The sequence below is a fragment of the Carassius carassius genome, chromosome 14 (assembly GCF_963082965.1).
Source record: "Carassius carassius chromosome 14, fCarCar2.1, whole genome shotgun sequence".
In the NCBI taxonomy this organism is placed as follows: Eukaryota; Metazoa; Chordata; class Actinopteri; order Cypriniformes; family Cyprinidae; genus Carassius; species Carassius carassius.
Genome location: NC_081768.1, coordinates 9,335,693 through 9,356,052, shown reverse-complemented (window position 1 = coordinate 9,356,052; position 20,360 = coordinate 9,335,693). Strand labels below are relative to the sequence as shown.

The 20,360-nt window shown below is 36.3% G+C and overlaps 1 protein-coding gene across 4 annotated transcripts in view; it reads right to left on the bottom strand.

Annotated features, from left to right (window-relative positions):
• Window positions 1-950: 950 nt before the first annotated feature.
• The window catches only part of btbd3b (BTB (POZ) domain containing 3b), a 37,869-nt gene continuing 18,459 nt past the window's right edge, over window positions 951-20,360 (bottom strand). For all 4 annotated transcript variants that reach the window (XM_059565955.1, XM_059565956.1, XM_059565957.1 and 1 more), the window contains one exon: window positions 951-966. The gene's annotated coding sequence lies outside the window, so the exon portion shown is untranslated. The remainder of the gene's footprint in view (window positions 967-20,360) is intronic.

The window sequence follows — 20,360 nt, the reverse complement described above, 5'->3', positions numbered from 1 at the left end:
TATGTTTCGCCTTCGAGTACAAAGCTGAAGCTTCTGGCTATTAAGGAATCCACACTATCATCTATCTTTCTAAAAGAAACAAGCAAATAAATAAATAAGAATTACTGTGAAGGGAAACTCTCCGAGTTTAGAGCTGCCGACTATCCTTTATTCCTCAGAATTTTTCTTCTAACAGCTGCACTGTTTGCAGTTTTCATTTTGTCATATCTGGCCTTCAGATATCCCAGCTAAGCTTCTGCCGAGGTGACCTGTCACTCTTCGTAGTTGAGCCAAGCTCTAAAAAAATATAGTACACTGCTTTACTGCTCGCCATGTGTGACGGGCTCTCTTGTGCATCTGTGAGAGAGTGTGAGTGTGTGTGCCCAGCCTCGTTTTCCTTCCTTTCCTGTTCTTTTGCAAAAGATATTTGGTGTGAAAGGCAATCCTATTACCCCAGCCTGGCGATAAGGGGGACTGGCTTGCTCACAAAGAATGAACTGGAGAAAGTAAGCTTCCATTGGCTTTGGTTTAACCCAGGGCCAAATATTCTGGTGAGGTTTTCCACCCATCGATTCAGGGATATTGGGTCTTTGGCTGGGATAGTATGTGTTTAGGAGATGGAAAAAGCTGTGAAATTTCACCACGTCCGGCTGCTGTATCATCAGCAACACAAGCGAAAAGAAACAGTGGCAGCTCAGAAAGCCCAGAGTGGTAATGAATAGTTCACACAACTCTAGGTCTGAAAATGATGCTAAGGAATGTAAAATGCTAAAAGCCTCTTTAAAGTATTCATATTAGGACTTGTATTAAAGACACATGATCAGGTTTTTACAGTCAGGACTGAGAATTTTAACAATCTGTGAGTAGTTCTTCTTAGATATTTATTTGACAGATATACTGGCAACATATTTCTTATTCCAGCTAAAATAATGGTATTTTTCTTCGAATATGGGCATGATCGTTTTTTTTGTGTTTAATTAAAAAAAGCTTTGTGGACTTTAATTGGAATAATTCTATTTATTGTGTAAATGTTATTTTTATAATTTTCATTGGAATAATTGGGAATGGTTTATTTTTATTCCATTCTTTAATTTTAAAGTTACTAAGAAAAATAATTGAAGGTTGTAATAAAAATAAGGTCTTATTTATTTATTTTTTTTTCAGAATGATTTTCATAGTTTAAGATTGAACTTTGGATCTGGGAAAAATGTAAATATAAATGTAATCTAAATAATTATATATATATATCATATGTCATCAAGAGGACAACAACAGTATACAAGTGCCATGACAAGTCTCAGTTAGTCTAATATAGAATGCATAGCCAGGTTTTTTTTGTTTTGTTTTTTAATAAATGAAAAGACAAGAAAAGGAAAAGTGCTAGTATTAGTTGGTTAAGTGCTGTCGAAAAAGATGAGTCTTTAGATGTTTCTTGAAAAAGATTCAGCTGTACGAATTGAGACTGTGAGGTCAGTCCACCAGCTCGGCACAGTCCAGGAAAAGGTCCGTGAGAGTGATTTTGAACTTCTTTGGGATGGCACCACAAGGCGTCGTTCACTTGCAGAGCGCAAACTTCAGGAGGGCACATAAGATTTAACCAGTGAGTTTAGGTATGTTGGTGCCGTGCCAGTGGTCGTCTTGTAGGCTAGCATCAGTACCTTGAATTTGATGCGAGCGGCTAATGGTAGCCAGTGTAACCTGATGAGGAGAGGAGTAACATGAGCTTTTTTTTGGCTCATTGAAGACAACCCTTGCTGCTGCATTCTGGATCAATTGCAGAGGCTTGACAGTACATGCAGGAAGGCCCGCCAGGAGAGCATTATAATAGTCCAGTCTGGAGAGAACAAGAGCTTGGACAAGAAGTTGGGTGGCTTGCTCTGACAGGAAGGGTCTAATCTTCCTAATGTTGTATAAGGCAAACCTGCAGGACCGGGTCGTTGTAGCAATGTGGTCTGTGAAGCTTAACTGATGATCCATCACAACTCCTAGGATTCTGGCTGTCCTCGAAGGAGTAATGGTTGACGAACCCAGCTGTATAGAGAAGTTGTGATGAAGCAATGGGTTAGCTGGAATCACCAGGAGTTCTGTCTTCGTAAGGTTAAGCTGAAGGTGATGTTCATTCATCCAGCTAGAAATGTCACTCAGACAGGCTGAAATGCGAGCAGCTACCATCGGGTCATCTGGTTGGAATGAGAAGTAGAGTTGGGTGTCATCAGCGTAGCAGTGGTAAGAAAAGCCATGCTTCTGAATGACAGATCCTAATGACGTCATGTAGATGGAGAAGAGAAGTGGTCCAAGTACTGAGCCTTGAGGAACCCCAGTAGTAAGGTGTTGTGACTTAGAAACATCATCCCTCCAAGACACACTGAAGGATCTGTTAGAGAGGTAGGACTTAACCCACAGGAGTGCAGTTCCAGAGATGCCCATCTTTCTGAGGGTGGACAGGAGAATCTGGTGATTAACGGTGTCAAAAGCAGCAGACAGGTCCAGTAAGATGAGTACTGAGGATTTATATATATAATTTGCAATTGCAACTTTTTTGCAATTGCATTTTAATGTATATATATATATATATATATATACATTAAAATGCAATTGCAAAAAAGTCTCTAAAAATAGTCGGATGTTCATATATGCTGAATAAAAAAAATGTGGTGTAGAATTTACAGTTTTCACCTAAGAATTGCATGTAAATTTAACAAATAATTACAAAGTAATTGCACCTGACGTTGAATTAAACCTAGCATTTTTGCAGTAAGACTGAAATTGTATTTCCTTGTAAAGAGTACTCCAATAATCTGTTTAAAACTTCTAAAAAAAAAAACTTTTTGAATCCCCTCGTACTTTGAAGTTGAAAAAAACATCCCACTATTCTTTTAAGAAGTGTATTTATATGAGAAGGATCATATGAGACAATTATGCAGAAAACTTGAATGTTGTACATTATATACCAAAATGTGCCACTGACAACCTTTTGCAGTGCAAAATATTACATTAAAAAACAACTCTTTTTATATCCTTGCTATGGCACCTCAAAGGAAATGAATGCCATCCAGTTGAAAATTAGTTTCCTTTTCCCTTCAGTATGTTATAACCTCTGAAAAAAAAAACTGGTCCCAGTTTGTTTTTTGCTTTTTTCATCCATTCAGAAAATATGGTATATTGCTGTACCATGTTTCACCAACAAACACCTTTAGATTTCTGTTATCTGCATAAACAAGAATTAGCCCTTCTGAGCAAGATTATTGATAATTAGTGTTGTAAATATCATGTTTAACAATACTGGATATGTATATTAAATAATATTTTGATAATTATTTATTAGATAAATAATATATCAATTAATGTGTTTAATAATGATATTAATCATCTTTTTTTCCCCTTTCTTTGTGTCTCACTATTATATCAGTCTAATATAAAGAAGCAAAAGCCCAGAAGTAAATAAAATTGGTATTTATATTAATGTCCAGTCAGCTTTTATTCCCTGCCACAGAGAGTCTAGTGCAGCCATTGCTCTAAATCAAAGTGTCTCCTCCAGGTCTCCCAAAGTGTTGGCCACCGGTGGCAGTGAGAACCATCCACTTAATGCTGAAGTGAATATAATGGTGTCGTGCCATATAGCGAGAGAGTTAGGGAAGGCTTCCTCCTGGGAAATGCCTGCAGAGAGGCAGGGAGGTGAGCAGCTAATTATGTGTCCATCCCCCCTCTTCCTCTTCCTCTTTCATTTCCTTCCTCATTTCAGAGGTTCATCTGCATGTTTCTGAAGCTCTCCAATTACCACAGCAAAACCCCTGGCCACTACCAGAGGGAAGAGGACGAAACAGGAAAGAACAAAAGAAAAATGAATAATATTAAATGACATGAATAATTTAATATATACTTAGTCTCTTCAATTGCAATTTTTCCCTAAAATGCTTTTGGAGCCCAGCATTGCATTATATTGCATATGTGACCTTCACTCTGCTGTAATAGAGATACTGCTGGGAGAAATGCTTTTGCTGAAAGCGTTTAAAGTGAGAGAGCCATAATCAATTATAATGAATAAGGACGTGTATGTTCCACTTCTAGTAATTTTTCCACTCTGAGTTTTCATTTTCCCAGTGCTGACAATCATTCATTTAATCAAATGCTTTGAATTTATGTGTCCAAAATGCTTATATTTGTCTCCCTGCATGATGCACAGACTTCTCTATATCTATGCTTTTAGCTAATGTTGCATAGACTTGGCTTTCACCCAAACTGGGCTGGACTACAGGTGAAAGGTTTTTTCCTAATGAACATTATCCTTCAAAGGGTGAGGTGTACCATCAGCTGCAGTCTTGAGACCTCTGACAGATATGTAGAGAAATGTGTGTCAGTTAGACTGATAGAGAGAGCCGTTCTCCATAATGATTTGCAGTTGGCAGTGATGAAGATGAAGTTGTTTGCATTTAGGTACCTTGTGGAAGCTGACACTAATTCTTAATATGGTCTCTCACACCTTCAAAAGACATTTTAAGGCAGAGACAAGAAAATGAGGGAGAAGTATACAGGCTTCATGACATAAATAAATGATTTGCAGCATTTCCCACAAACAGTGCTGTACGGGAAGTGCACCTTTAATTTGAAATGCCAACTTTTGATTGATAGAGAAATGAACTTTTAATGCTGTTTAAATCTAAAACATACTTTTTTTTCTGCAAATTTTGAGGTATAATCAAAATGTATAATGCAATTGTTGTCATTTTATAGCTAATATGGAAGTGAAATGCTATTCTCTTGCCAAAAAATCTAGATGTTGGTTCACTGAAAAATAAATAAATAAATAAAATTTTATATATATATATATATATATATATATATATATATATATATAAACAAACATAATATATACATATATATATATGTATATATTATGTTTGATTTTTTACACAAACCGTTTGTGACGAGTGGGGCGGGGCCGAGAGATGTGGGAACCGGAGCGAGAAAGTGGAGTGATTGGAGATGAACGACACCTGTTCGACCCACCGGTCTCGAGTCCCACTGAGGGGATGGAAGGATATAAAACAGGAGCGACGACAGTGATGGACGAGAGAGGACCAGGCCTGGGTTTTAGTTTGTGTTTTGCTTTTTATTTGTACGCTGTTTTGTATTTCTTTTGTCATTATTAAATATCAGTTGATTGTCTGCCGGTTCCCGCCTCCTTCTTCCCATAGTTACGGAGTTTTTATCATTACAGTGGTGCAGAAGCCCGGGAGAAGGAGGGACGCGCTGCTGAAGATCCCTCGCCGCTGTGGTGAATCCGCGGTGCCATCGAGCTGGCGAGGAAGTGTGCCGCCATGGACGCTCGAGGCGGTGGGCTGGAGCGAGTTGCCGGGGACGGGCGAGATCGCTGCCGGCTGCCCGTGATGTGGAGGGGCGGCTGCCGTCCGTGAGGGAGCGGAGGAGTCGGCGCTGTTAGCCAGGGGGCCGGAGCCTGCTGCCTCCGTAAAGGAATCCGGAGGAGCAGGGAACGGGGGACTCCTGCTGGCTGCCCGAAACCAGAGGAGCCGTCGTTTTTCTGTTTTTCTCAGAAAAACAGACATTTGGAGATCCATGGAAGGCAGGGTCTGCTTTTAAAGTGAAGTGTCACATTCAGTGTGGGAGATGATGACACTTCAGTGCATCTACCTGACCATGTAGGCAGATCCATTAAGGTTTCAGAGCCATCACCACTGTTTTCCATGTTCTCCAAACTCAGCCTTGTTCGAACAGCCCTCTAGCCTCTCAAACATGTTGTTTTGCTTTTACAAAAAAAAACAAATATATATATATATAATATATATATATATATTCTCTAAAATTTCTTTCTTTTTTGCTCTCCCTGTGCCTTACTCTCTCAGTTTCTTTCTGTTGCAGTCCTCATTGGACCGCACAACACCCTGGCTGTCTATCTGTAGTCCTGTAGCGTGGGGTTGGTAATGGGTGTTCATGGCTGATGGCTCATTGGGTTACGTGGGTTATGTGCTGTGCTGTTCAGTACTCTCATCGTGGTGCATTTCCTGTTCCATCACCTCCAGCTCGTTTTAATACACCTCCATAATGTCTGTCTCACCAGCTCCCACAGCGTCGTGACATCCGCGCATCATGCCATTAGATACATGGCCCTGCTCCCAATGCATGAAAAGGGCTCAATTACTGGAGGCTTATATCCACAATATTAGTTACCTGTCAACAATTTGTTTATAAAAACACAGCAGACATTTACCTATCTTGTCCCATGAAGATATTGCTAAAAGCATGCAACCCATGAACTGAACTCCAAATTTCCTAATGAAATGTGGTTCTGAATACCTTTGATGCCAAATCTAATAGGAGACCTTGTTAAATTACAGATGAACTCCATTTGTGGGTCAAAATCCTGAAGGATGCACCTCTGGTGCTTTTTAGAGATGTCTTCTGCCCTAGTGGGTGTATAATGGAGGCTGATGGGTACTGCTAACCGCTAGCACACAAGCCTTCAGGGAGCCGCTAATGCCCTGTAGATATTGATCCAACATCCATCATAGTTCCCGTTGTGCTCTCCCATCGGATGCCGCAGTGTCTTTTTTCCAGACATTAAGTGAAAATTGTTTGCAAATTGAAAAGAAGTTCTTTGAGAGAAAAAAATCACGCACACATGGCTGCTAATTGTTGGAAATATAAATGCATCTTGTAACCAGCGGTGGGAAGGGTTGCGGAATCAATGTATTGATCCCACGTCCAGCTTACTGTTTCTAAACCTGCAAATCTTGTGTAGCTACTGGAAGTGCTGTATTGAATATCTGAATGAACCAGACGTGCTGCTTAAGTGTAATTTATGTAATGCAGTGCATGCGTGTGTTGAGGTTCATTCCAGCAAGTGCTCACGGATTTCAGGAGCTATTAAATATATTTATTTAGCTGCAGTGGCTGACAGGATCAACATGCAAGTGCAAACCAATTTGTGTTCTTAAGGTATTTATTTAAAAAACTAACATGTCATGCTCACAGAAGTGTGTAACAATACTGTAAGAAATAATATCTGTTATATCTGTGAAGTAATAGAAAAAGTACTGGCAACTCATTAGTGGGACATTATCCAATAATATAAATATTATGGATATTTCTGATTACGGATATTTATAACTCTAAAACACAACTTAAAGGCCCATGACATGGATTATTTCCTTTTCTTTAAATGCTTTTTAATGTTTCCTTAGGTGTACTTATATTGTTAGTATGATTTTTACATTTAAAATTTAGAAATAAAAAGCATTTTTTATATCCTGATATTAGCCCTCTGGCTTGAATGCTCTGTTTGAAGGGGCGTGTCTGCTGTGAGACTCCGAGTAAACGACAACTGTTGTGATTGGCTGACATCTTTGCATTTGAAATGCGTATTACATGTGGAACCCCTCTCAAATAAATAAATATATATATATATATATATATATATATTAGGGGTGTAACGATACACCCCTAATATATTCGTATTGAACCCCTAATGTATTCGTATTGAACCGTTCGGTACGAGGCTTTCGGTTCGGTACGCGGTATCATTATGGACCGAACGGTTCGTTGGACTAATTAATTATATTTGGAAAATAAAAAAAATTGTGAAATATAATGATATGCGTTCAACAAGGTAGCCCAATAACCCAAACGACGTAACAGGCAACGCCCCTGACACCCCCCGAATAAGAAAAAAAACACCAACTTATATGTTTATGTTAGGCTACTCAGTCAGACGCTCACTCACTCAGCAATACAGGCTGAAGGCGCATTGCAAAATGGCCAATGCGTTTAACAGACCAGAAACAGAAGATCCTCCAATAACCAACAGGTCTGGTGTTTGGGTGCACTTTGGATTCCCTGTAAGCTATAATGGTGATGGCAAGAGAGTGGTGGATAAAAACAACAACGATATGTCGCATCTAGGGTACAAAAAAAAAAAAAAACACCAGCGGGAATACTTGAAACATGTCAACTCATTTACGGCGACATCACATTAGTGTGTCAGTATCTGGGAAAAGACGGAAAAAAGGAGAAACATACACACAACAAACTATCCCCGCAGCATTTAGACAGACATTTCCAACGGATTCAAACAGGGCAAAAGACATCACCACGGCGATTGGTATAGGCTACATTTACGTTATAGCCGCGGATATGAGACCTTACTATTTACCATTCATTCTATCATCACCATTATAGCTTACAGGGAATCCAAAGTGCACCCAAACACCAGACCTGTTGGTTATTGGAGGATCTTCTATTTCTGGTCTGTTAAACGCATAAGCCATTTTCAGGGCTCTCAAGTTTTGAAGACAGGCAAGAGTGACACCCACAACCCCCCCCCCCCCCCCCCCCAAAATGCGTAAATCTCACCAAACGACTCATCACAAGATTGTTATTCCTCCGGATCATCGCGTGGCTCAAACCACGGTAGATTCAGAGATGGAAATAAAGACTGATTCATCAGAGAAACGCCGCGATTCCTCTCACTTCACACCAACTAAAGTAAACATGTTGAAAAAGCTAAAATCTCAAGAAGAGGACATCACCAATGCTACGCTGCTGCAAGCAATTACTTCCCTAACTGCTCGCTTCGATTCACAAGACGAAAAGTTAGAAGCATTGGTGAATCAAATGCGAAACAACAGCATCATGATTGCAGAGATGTCCAAAGCTGTCGAATTCAACTCGGCTGAAATTAAAGACTGTAAAGAAAAGTGCAAAGAGTTGAGCAAATCGGTCATGGGCTTAACCACCGCACACAACGACCTGGAAAACAGAACGTCTGATCTCGAACGATATAAGAGAAGATGGAATCTCTGGATTAACGGCATGAAGGAGAAAACTGAAGAGGATCCCCGCAGGGAAGTGATTGACCTGATTGCCGAAATTGCTCCGCACTTGATACAGAAATTGGATGATATTATTGACACAGTGCACCGGATCGGTAAAAAGGAATCAGGAAGACCAAGACAGATGATCGTACAATTCACAATGCGCAAATATCGGGACGAAATATGGAAATCAACGAAAAACTCTTTTGTTTGCCTAGCCCAGGGAGTCCGATTTGTGGAAGACTTCACGAAGGAAGACCGAAACGCTCGTGCCGCTCTATGGCCGCTGATCGCTCAAGCACGTAAAGAAGGGAAAAAAGCGTATTACAGAGGTCCATTTGGTTACATTGAAGGAAGACGCATTGACCCAACGAAATCCTGCACTTGAACCTTTTTCTCTCTCTCTTATACGGGTAGGATGGTGTGAGATGTGATAATTTGGAGAAATGCTAGGTTGCGAGGTATGTACTCGGTTAATTGTCATCCATTTAATACATATCTGATTCGAGTTCGCAATCTGTGTTTGTTCTTTTCTAATTTTATTTGTTCTTCGTATGTTTCCAGTTAAGTTACCGTTTTCATTACTCTCTTTAAATGTTCGGGGCATTCAAGATAAGGTCAAAAGAAAGGCTATGTTTTTATTTTGTAAAGGAACCGGTTCGCATTGTATTTTTTTACAAGAGACACACTCTACCGTAACGGATGCTGCTTTTTGGTCGAGTCAATGGGGAGATAAACTGACACTAAGCCACGGATCCTCCCGCTCTGCAGGGTCTGCAATTTTATTTAACAACTGTCCAGGTAAAGTGATTTCTGTTAAAACTGATTCTAATGGACATTGGGTTGCAATTGTGCTGGATATTGAATCTATCTTTTTTATTTTGGTTAATGTATATGGTCATAACAATGCAAAACAAAATCAGCAGCTTTTTGCTGAGGTCTCTTCTTTAATTTGTAATTTCAAAAGATTATTCCCTACAGATAATATTGTCATAGGTGGAGACTTTAATGTTACACCTGATGAATCTCTTGACAGGCATCCACCTAAAAGTAGTTCCCCTCAACCAAACTCTATGATTACTAATTTTGCAACAACCTTAAAGTACTGGATGTATGGAGAAATCTTAACCCTAACATCAAACAGTTTTCTTGGTTTAGACCTAATGCATCTAGTAAATCGAGGATCGATTATTGGTTAATTTCAGATCATTTGTTAAATTTTGTTAAGGATTGCTCTATTTCACCAGCGCCTCTAACAGATCACTGTGCTATTGTCTTGGTTGTTGAGCCAAAGACTAAGATTTCATATAAAAAGGGATATTGGAAGTTTAATTCTGATTTGCTTGAAAATGAAGGATTTTGTGCAAAGATAAAAGATTTAATTGGAGTCATTGAGAATAGTAATGATTTCAGTTCTCATAAAGCCAGATGGGAGTTTCTTAAATTTAAAATTTGTGAATTTTCTATAAGCTATAGTAAAATGCTTGCCAAATTAAGAAGACAACATGAAAACAAGATTATAGTTGAGATTAATAAGTATTGCAGTAAAAATATATTAAATAGCGTTGAAAAAAGTAATTTTATTTCTCTTCAAACACAATTGGATAACCTGTATATCAAGAAAGCTAAAGGTGCATATATTCGATCAAAGGCCAAATGGATAGAGGAGGGAGAGAAAAGCACATCCTATTTTTGTAGGTTAGAAAAAAGACGGCAGTCTAGAAAAAAGTATTACATCCCTAATGGTGAATAATATTGAAAATACTGATCCTACAATAATAAGCAAAGAAATTCATAAGTTCTACAGTGACTTGTATTTATCTAATTTTTTTCCAAAAGAGTGTGATGACTTCTTTGGAAAAATAATGAATTTTATTCCTAGAATTGACAATGAATTAAGAGATCTTTGTGATGCACAATTAGGTATGGAAGAACTCGATTTAGCTGTGCAGAAACTCAAGTCAAACAAATCCCCTGGTCCGGACGGCCTTACAGGAAATTTTTATAAATTTTTCTGGAATGATTTGAAAGTGTTACTGTTTAATGCTCTTACTGAATCTATTGAAGATGGATCTTTGTGCCCTACAATGAGTCAAGGCTTGATTATTTTAATTCCCAAAACAGATAAAGATCATAGATATTTAGATAATCTCCGCCCAATCACTTTGCTCAATAATGATTATAAAATCTTTACACATGTTCTTGTCAATAGATTGAAAGAGGGCATTAATGGGGTAATTAATGAGGTTCAATCGGGATTCCTTAAAGGAAGATCTATTCACAACAATGTAAGACTAGTAATGGATATGGTTGAATACAATCATTTGATAAAGGATGATGGATATATTCTTTTCTTAGACTTTAAGAAAGCCTTCGACACGTTAGAACATAGGTTTTTATTTAAAGCTTTAGAGCACTTTGGTTTTGGTCAACATTTTATCAATATTATAAAAATTCTCTATAAAGATATGAACAGTTCCATTTCTCTTCCTTACGGTACTTCGCAAAGATTTCCTATTAGTCGTGGAATTAGACAGGGCTGCCCTCTATCCCCTCTTTTGTTCATTTTGGCTGCAGACATGTTGTCTACGTTAGTTATTCATGATCGAACTGTACAAAAATTAAATCTATTTGATAAAAGTATAGCAATCAGTCAATTGGCAGACGACACTACGTTATTCTTAAAAAACAAGGATCAAATTCCTCTGGCTATTTCCTTAGTTAATACCTTTTCTAATGCATCAGGACGCCATCTAAATTTAAGCAAATGTGAACTTCTTGCCCTACATCAGAATGATATCACTTGTTTGCATAATATTCCGGTTAAAAATAAGGTGAAATATTTAGGCATTACAATTACCAAAGATCAGAAAATTTGTACGAAAGATAATTTTGAAAATAATCTACAAAAAGCAAACCGAATCTTAAATTGCTGGTTACAAAGAGACCTTTCAATTTTTGGTCGAATTTTATTAACCAAAGTCGAATATTTATCCAGACTGATTTATCCAGCTCTTTCTTTAGCTCCCCCCGCAAATTTTACAAAAACATGTTCCCGGAAAATGTATAATTTTATTTGGAGGCAAAAAGCTCATTATATTAAAAAAGCTGACATTGTTAAATCTTATGAACAAGGTGGTTTAAATGTGATTGAATTTGAAAACATGAATATTGTGTTAAAACTCAAATGGCTAAAAATGTTTGTATGTAATGAAGATAGTTTTTGGTTTACAGTTCCTTCAGCTTTGTTTAAAGAATTTGGTGGAATTCAATATTTGCTCAATTGTGATTTTGATTTATCGAAACTCCCAGTGAAACTATCAACATTCCATCAACAAGTTCTCTTATTTTGGAAATTGGCACATACACACAATTTTACTCCTCATAATGTTTCTATTTGGAACAACAAATATATATTGCACAGGAACAAATCTTTATGTTTTGAGAATTGGTTAAGCAGAAGTATATGGTCGGTGAAAGATCTAATGGATGAAAAAGGAGAGCTTTTAGACTATAATGCTTTTACATTGAAGCATGGATTTACCTGTCACCCGAAAGAGTTTTTCACTGTCATTAATGCAGTACCTTCTGGCATAAAAATGCTAATGAGATGCTCCCTTTCTTATGCTAAAGTTAAGCCAGTTCTTCCCACTTTAGTCATTGGAGATATTAATTTTAAAAGTGTTAATTGTACTAACAAATATATTAGACAGGTCGTCTTAAGAACATATTATCCCTGTCAAATTAAAAGAAATAAACTAGATCACATGTTTAATAAGAATACTGTAAAATATCTTAGAACAGATTATTTGAGTTTTCCTATTCCTCCTAAAGCAAAAGAAACGCATTTCAAAATCTTAAGTGAAATTTATCCTTCTAACAAATTCTTAAATCAAAGATTTAATATAGATATTGTCCCCTGTTCTTTTTGTAATAGTCTTTCTGAAGACACTGATCATATCTTCTTTACTTGCAATTTTTCCAAAATATTCTGGATATCAGTTCAAGACTGGTTGATAGAAAAGGAGGTGGTTGTTGATGGTTTTGTTTTCACTTTACAACATATCTTATTTGGAATTCCCAAAGACTGCTGTGCTCATTTTTATTTGATCAATAACATTGTTATATTGGCAAAATATTTCATGCACAAATGTAGATTTTTTAAATCCCTCCCACTACTTATTGTGTTCAAAAATGATCTAAAGTGTTTTTCTAAAGCCCTTGAGAGAATGAGAGGTAGGAGTGCGATGAAACTGATTGATCTTTTGATTTCATATGATTTGGTGTAATATTGCCCCTTAATCTAATTTAATTTTATTTTTATTTTAATTTATTTATTTATTTTTTATACCGTATCTGAGATGTAAGATATGATTTCATGCATGTCTATTTTCTTTGTCTTTTAAGTAATTTTTAGCTAATTTGTGTCAAGCCTTTCATTTCGAATGTTTTACATATTGTAGTATGAATACATTTGCCTTGGTTGTGTATATAATTTTGTATTCAATAATAATAATAATAAAAAAAAAAAAAAAAAAAAAAAAACATGCGACAGTCGTGTCGGACAAGTGGATCAGCGCCGTTAGTGTAGTGGAAAACGTAGGTTTTAAGAACATGCTTAATGTAATTGAGCCCCGTTACAATATTCCTTCACGAGCTCATTTCAGACAGACCGTAATTCCTGCTTTGTTTCAAAAAACATAAGCCCTATAGAGAACCAATTGAGTAAAAACACACTCAATATAAAGAGTTAAAGAGTTCCATATAAAAAGTTACATCTTTGTATTTGTTCATAACTAATATAACATTTTCATTTTTTTTTTATAAGGAGCTGTTTTTGTTTTATACAGTATGCTGCTAAGAAAACACCATAGAAGATGGGTAAAGAATAGCTCCATCATTGTTCAATGTAAAAAAAAAAACATACTTTGTTAGTTTTAATAAATAAAACATTTTTATAAAAATCAAGGAAATTTATCTAATCTAATTTTTTCTTTTTGCTGTATCTAAAACGTACCGAACCGAACCGTGACACCAGTGTATTGTATCGAACCGAACCGTGAATTTTGTGAACCGTTACACCCCTAATATATATATATATATATATATATATATATATATATATATATATATATATATATATATACATACATACTACAGCTGTCGAGATTAACGAATCGTGGATTTGTTGATTATATAATTATTTTTTCGATCTTTTCCCATCACATGAAAGGCTGCAGTGATGAGTATTGAATAGACAGAGTCTGTTTATCGCGTGAATGCAGTCATCTCGTCATTATTGCAACACGTTTTCTCTCACAAAATGCTTTCACCACAACTAACAGCAAACACATGAATACAGTAAGAGCTTTGTTGTGCAGCATAACAGCGTCATTCATTGTAACGGCAGTTTGGGCAAGTGTGCAGATACATTCGCGATGTGTGATAGCTCCGAAAAAAAGGGAGCGTTCTTTGATCGCTCTCTGTAGTTAAATCACAATTTAAATAACAGATTTGTTTCATGCTACTAAGAGAAACAACGTGAAGTTGATCGTTTAGTCACTGGCTTGATTCACTGATGCATAAACAGTATTAAACGATTTAGAAAGAAAGTCTGTGTGAACTTGAATGATTAACTACACATCAGAAATCACTGATCACAGATCAGGCATTAATGAACAGGGTTACTCACTGTTTGTGCCGGTGCTGTCGAATCCATATCATAAAAGTCTGTTTGTAACGCCTGTGCTGACATTGCGACTGAATTGTATGTAAATGTTTGGGCGGGCAAAGCAGAGAAAGGTGGGGTAACATTTCTCTTTACAACGTCACAAAGAGGAGATTCCAGATCAGCCCGTTTGAGCTTCCATTTTCTCAAAGGCAGAGAAAGATAGCAAAATCTTGATTTACACCGATTAAAATTTTTTGAAACTTGGGGACCACATACATGCTAAGGGAAGTCATATTAATGTTAAAAAACCTCAGAAAGTGAAATTTTCATGTCATAGGACCTTTAATGCATTATATGTATTGCAGATTTACCATTTTGTTGTTTGGATCCCATTGTTGAAGTGAAGCTGAAATAAAATATCAATTTTAGATGAAAACTAAAACTAAATGATCATTTGAGGAAGTACTAAAATGACGAACTGAAATTAAAAAAAAAAATAAAGCTAAAGAGAAATAATTGGTAAAAAATACAGAAAGAAATAACAAAATTACTAAAAAGGTGATCCAAAATATGAATGAATACTATCATAGTGTAAATAAAAGTAAAATAGCCCTGATCACCTTAAACTTAATCCTGTATTAGATCGCAACAAATCCTACTTAACAATCACCAAGGGTTTAAATCCATCAACATAACTAGTTGAGAGGTTTTATTCACTTAAGGGGTTTGTTGGAACTGGGCCAGGAGCTTTAAGTTGACCACAGTTGGTTTGCACCTGTGACTCTGTGAAATGTTTGGAAGGATCCCAATATTAGACTTTTGGCTGTTTATAAGTTTATTTTCACCATGATCCTTTCAATCCGACCTTCACAGTTTGTGTGGCTCATTTCAGATTTTTTTGGTGAAACTGTCAGAGTGTAATGCAGGCTTTGCCAAGGGGAAGAGGCTGTTATTGATGGATGGTGCAGCAGCAACTCTATTGGTTCTAAGAAGGTCTAAAATACCTGGAGATAGTTATCTGATAGCATTCTCATTTATCTCAAAGGCAGCTGCTTGGCTTGTGCCCCAAACCCTGATCCCTTGATTGGACCCGAAACCTGTAAGCACTGTGACTCATTACGCATGGTAAAAGGTTAGCCAGTGATAACAGGTCATTTACATAGAGATCTAGTAAAGTGGCATAAAACCTGTTTAATTCAGAAAGGAAGTGAAAAACTAATAACAATAATAACTAATTATCACTGTTTGGTGCAAGAAACCTACCACCCTTATACTGTTAAATTCTGCAAGAGATGAGATATTAAAATCAATATGTTTTATTTGAATTTTGCATATGAATTTTTTCAGCACATCTAAAATTTTTGTGAATTTAAATGTAAGTTGAATGGAATTTTACGCTCCAGATAAGAGTGTGTTTAATTGTTTTATTTTATTTCAAATATATTGCATGCATTAAACAAAAAGTGCAATATTGAATCTTGTGAACTTCTGCCACAAGTATAAAAATCTGTTTAGCAATTTTCATCTTCCGCAGATGTCACTCTCAAATAATTTTAAATCATAGTTATTATATTTCCAGAGCTAATCTTTTAGCTAACATTTAAAATTAGGCAAACATTAATTCTCCCGCTGCACAATTGCACAATATTGAGTGTCAATCTGAACATTTTCAATAAAGCTTTTAAAATAAATCATAAAAAGAAACAGTTCAGAATTTGAAAGCATCTTTGAATAGATAATGGCTCCAGTATAAAAGAAGTGGCTAAACCTGCTCTTCCATTATTTGAATTGTACAGTGAAAATGCCAATAAAATATATAATTTTATACCCAGCTAGTTTAATGAACTGTTCTTTTTACAAGAAAAAGGGTCATCCAAGGGTTTGGTGTCTGAATTCCACACATATAGTGCTGTAGACTTTGATTTTCCTGTAAAGTAAATAGGTCAGCCCAAAAAAATCCCTTTAGCTCTTGATAAGATACAAGCTACAACACATAAATATGAACTTGTTTTGCCTTGACAGACAGATGTTTTCTCCACGGGGGTCTTCTGTTCTTCTCCACAAATGAAATTTCGCAGCATTGCCGTCACAGTTTGGATGAAGGTCCATTCCAGTTTCAACCAGAGCAACTTCCTTTGATTCCCATCATGCGGCGATGTGCCGTCAGAGGGACTTGCTCTCAGCATGAAATATTGAAGAAGTCAGCCCTCTTTTGAGAATCAAAAAGAAACATAAACAGCGTATGCTAATAAGTTTCGGAGTGCTCATTTAATAATTGATATTTTACAAAGTATGGATTGGTTTTAATTCCACAGATGTCTCATTCTAAGTGTGCTCCCTTTCATTTGCGAAGCCACAGTTTGTGGTCTGACTGAAGGGTGGGTTTAGGGATGCTCTTTCCTGTTCCTGTCTTTGTCTTCAACAGGCGAAGAGAGACAGAGGGGGAGCGAAGCCTTGAGATAATATTAAATAATGAAAAGGGCTGCCACAGTTTCAGCGAATGTTTGAGCGCCGCTCATAGTAAGTGATCAGCGTCAGAAAATAAAGTATGTTTGTGTGTGAACATGTTTTTGTGTATGTGTGTGTGTGTGGTGTGTGTGCTGCTTTCTGTCTGCCTGATTCATTTAGATGTGTTGTGATATTCATCTCTCTGACAGGCTATAACACTGTGCAGCTTTAACAAAGACATCTAATGCAATGTAAAAGCTATATGCTCGCACACAACTGTATGAATTGTATGATTGTTCCCTTCTGAAATGCATCTTAAAAGAATTCCTTCTTTATTTACTCACCCTCATGTCATCTTCACACACTCATTTCCATATAATGACAGTTTATGATGACCCTATCTGTCAAGTTCTAAAAACATCATTTAAGTAGTCACATGCACAGTGCACCATATCCCAAGCTTTATTGTCATATGACAGACCAAATGAAATAAAATAACATTTCTAAAAAGCATTTATTAACAATTTATTACAGTTATTAACTTCTAGTAAGTCTAGTTTTCTTTTTTTAATTTGTGTGCATTTTTATAACACTATACTTTTCTTTCCTTGGCTTTAAATTACATAAAACTATTAATGCTACTGCATGAGTGTTGCTAATACAGTGGCTGAGCAAAATGTTTAAAGTATATTGTTATTCACTAATAATCTTTTTCTCCTTTGAGCTTCTAATTCAAATTGTTGTGACCAAATCATTGAACCATTTGATTCATTCATGAGTTCAACTCAGTGATTCAGTGATCCAGTTCATGAGTTCCAAGTTTGTGGTTTATCAGTCTTTTGATTTTATTTGACTTCAGAAGGCTGAAGACAAAAGTCATATGGACTATTGTGTGTGTATTATTATTATTATTATTATTATTATTATTATTATTATTTTCATTTTGAGTTTTATTGATGCTTTGAACCATCTTTGAAGGAAAAAGTACATCAATGAGTCTTCTACAGCACAACAGCATATGTATTTGGATTGACATGAGATAGGGAATAATGATTTTCAGGTAAACTTTAGATAAATATCAAATCTATTTTTCATGAAAAACATTTTCAAGGTAACATAGTTCTAGAGGGAAGCACAATATCCCATCATCCCGAGTAGACTTCATTTATTTGCTTATTGTCATTTAACTATACTGCTCTGTTTATTCCCTCCTCTTATCCACTTAGGTAAGTGAATGCATGGAGAGCCAATACAAGGTAAGTGCTTCACTCTGGGTTTGGTCATCATTGTTCAGTTGGTCCTTTAGCTGCCCGTCACACAGGCCTATTGATGGATGGAGGGGTGAGGCTGCTATTCTTGACAGTTATTGATGATACAGTCGCTAACTGAGCTGCTCTCATTCAGAATGAACCACTGCAGAAAGAGCCATGAATGAACATTAGAGTCAGATCAAAGGAAATGCAGTTTTCCCCAATGGCACCATTAAACGAAGGCTCTTCTAATGCACCGTCCAAATTAATCTGCTGTTTCTACTCTGCATTTAAAATTGAGGATGGCAACCTTCATGCAACATCATCTCATGCATCTATATTTTATGAGTTGAGCTCACTGGCTTTTCAATATTGTAAATCATTATTTTTAATTATGTCAATGATGGGATGAAGGTAATTTTACTGAAATTGTAGTTACAGCACAAAAGATACGCTGAAAACTGTATGATATGCTGTAAGCTATAATATATAGATAGATCTACTATATGTAAATATTTAGCATATATACAGTAAGACTTTGTGTTCAAATGTAATCAGGTGAACTAATTCTGTTTCCACTGTTCCATCACAAATAGTTCAGTGAAACAACAAGCTTAATAAATTTATCAATAAATATTATTATAATTCAGACACTTTATGTAGGTTTGTCATGAGCAAAATCGAATGGTGCTTGAGAATATTTCTTAACAAATTACATGAAAAGCACAGGGGCATTAGTTAAGCGTTTAAGTTTTAAATTTCCATCTCAGGCAAGTGATGGAGTGTGTCAGAGTGGAAATACACAGCATAATTTCTGCTTTTTCTCCTGACAGCCAAATAAAATTGGCATAACGTGTTCTGTACAAGAGGTTCAATTTGCCACAAACCTGTGTTATGCAAGTTCAACATGAGTAAAACTGCAATTGACATCTCAAAAATAAACATCTGAAATTTCATTCAAATCATTCGCTTAAGACAATTATCACACTCATATAATGCACTTTTAAATAATTGGCACTAATGCTGTAGTCAGTACTTTTCACTGCATGCTGTAAACATTAGAATCTAAAACTGGAACTGTTTTGGTTGAGTTGTGTGTTATGTAAAAAAAAAAAAACTGTGGGACAAACTAAACATCTCGATGTTTTTTTACATCTTGTTTAATATGTTGACCTTTAATGCTTTACAGGTTAAAATGGATATCATACTCATTCTGTTACACTGCTGAATCTTTAATTAACTTTTTTAAATCTGCATGGGAAAGAAATGCACTTCATTATCCAAACAAGAAGTCATCTGCCTCTTTAAAGTATTACGGTGGCAAAATGAAATGCAAAAAAAAAAAAAAAAAAAAAAAAAAAATTGTCTACAATTTGCATTTGTCTAGGCAACAATGTGATACCTTGCAAAGAACTTGTAGAGTGACTAAATTTGGATTACTTCAGCATAGACATTAGGAAAACAAAAAACTGAAGAGCTTGTTTTCACCACTCTGTATCCTCTGGGAGAAGATGACAAACACAGCAGAAAACTAGCGACGGTCCTGTTTTGCAAAAATGTGGCATATTATTAAGTTTTTTGCCTATATATTGTGAATCTAAAAAATATATCCCTTTCAGTCATGAGTGTTCACAATTTTAGAACAGTTACTATAATATAATAATAATTATTATTATTATTATAAGTGTTTTTTGGACTGTAGTTCTTAACACATTTCCATAACCAGGCTAATATCCCAAGTATCATCCCGGTCAGTTAAAAGGAGGAAACATGAATCGAGTTGCTTGGAATTCTGTGCACGTTGTGAGTAGGTGGGGGGCCAAAAAACACATTATACCGGTGTTGTGAAATTGTGCTGACTCCTATTCTAAGTGATGTTCATTTCTTCAACCCTTCTCTCAGACACAAAAGAATGGCTTTTGGAGAGATGATGTTTTCCCGAGACTAAGCAACCCGGTGCCAAACAAGAAGATGAATATGGCTGATAAACATACAATAAGTAAAAGCATTCACCTGTCAGTGTGTGTTTTTGTGTTAAGCCATTCAAATTGTGCTGAATGCGAAAGCGACATGCAATCAGTTTAAATAATCTCACTGTGTGGTATGCTGTTCATCTCCATCAGCGCAGGGCAATAAAGCGTATTTTCCATTAACTCTAATTAGGTCTTGGTATTTTCCAGAGCT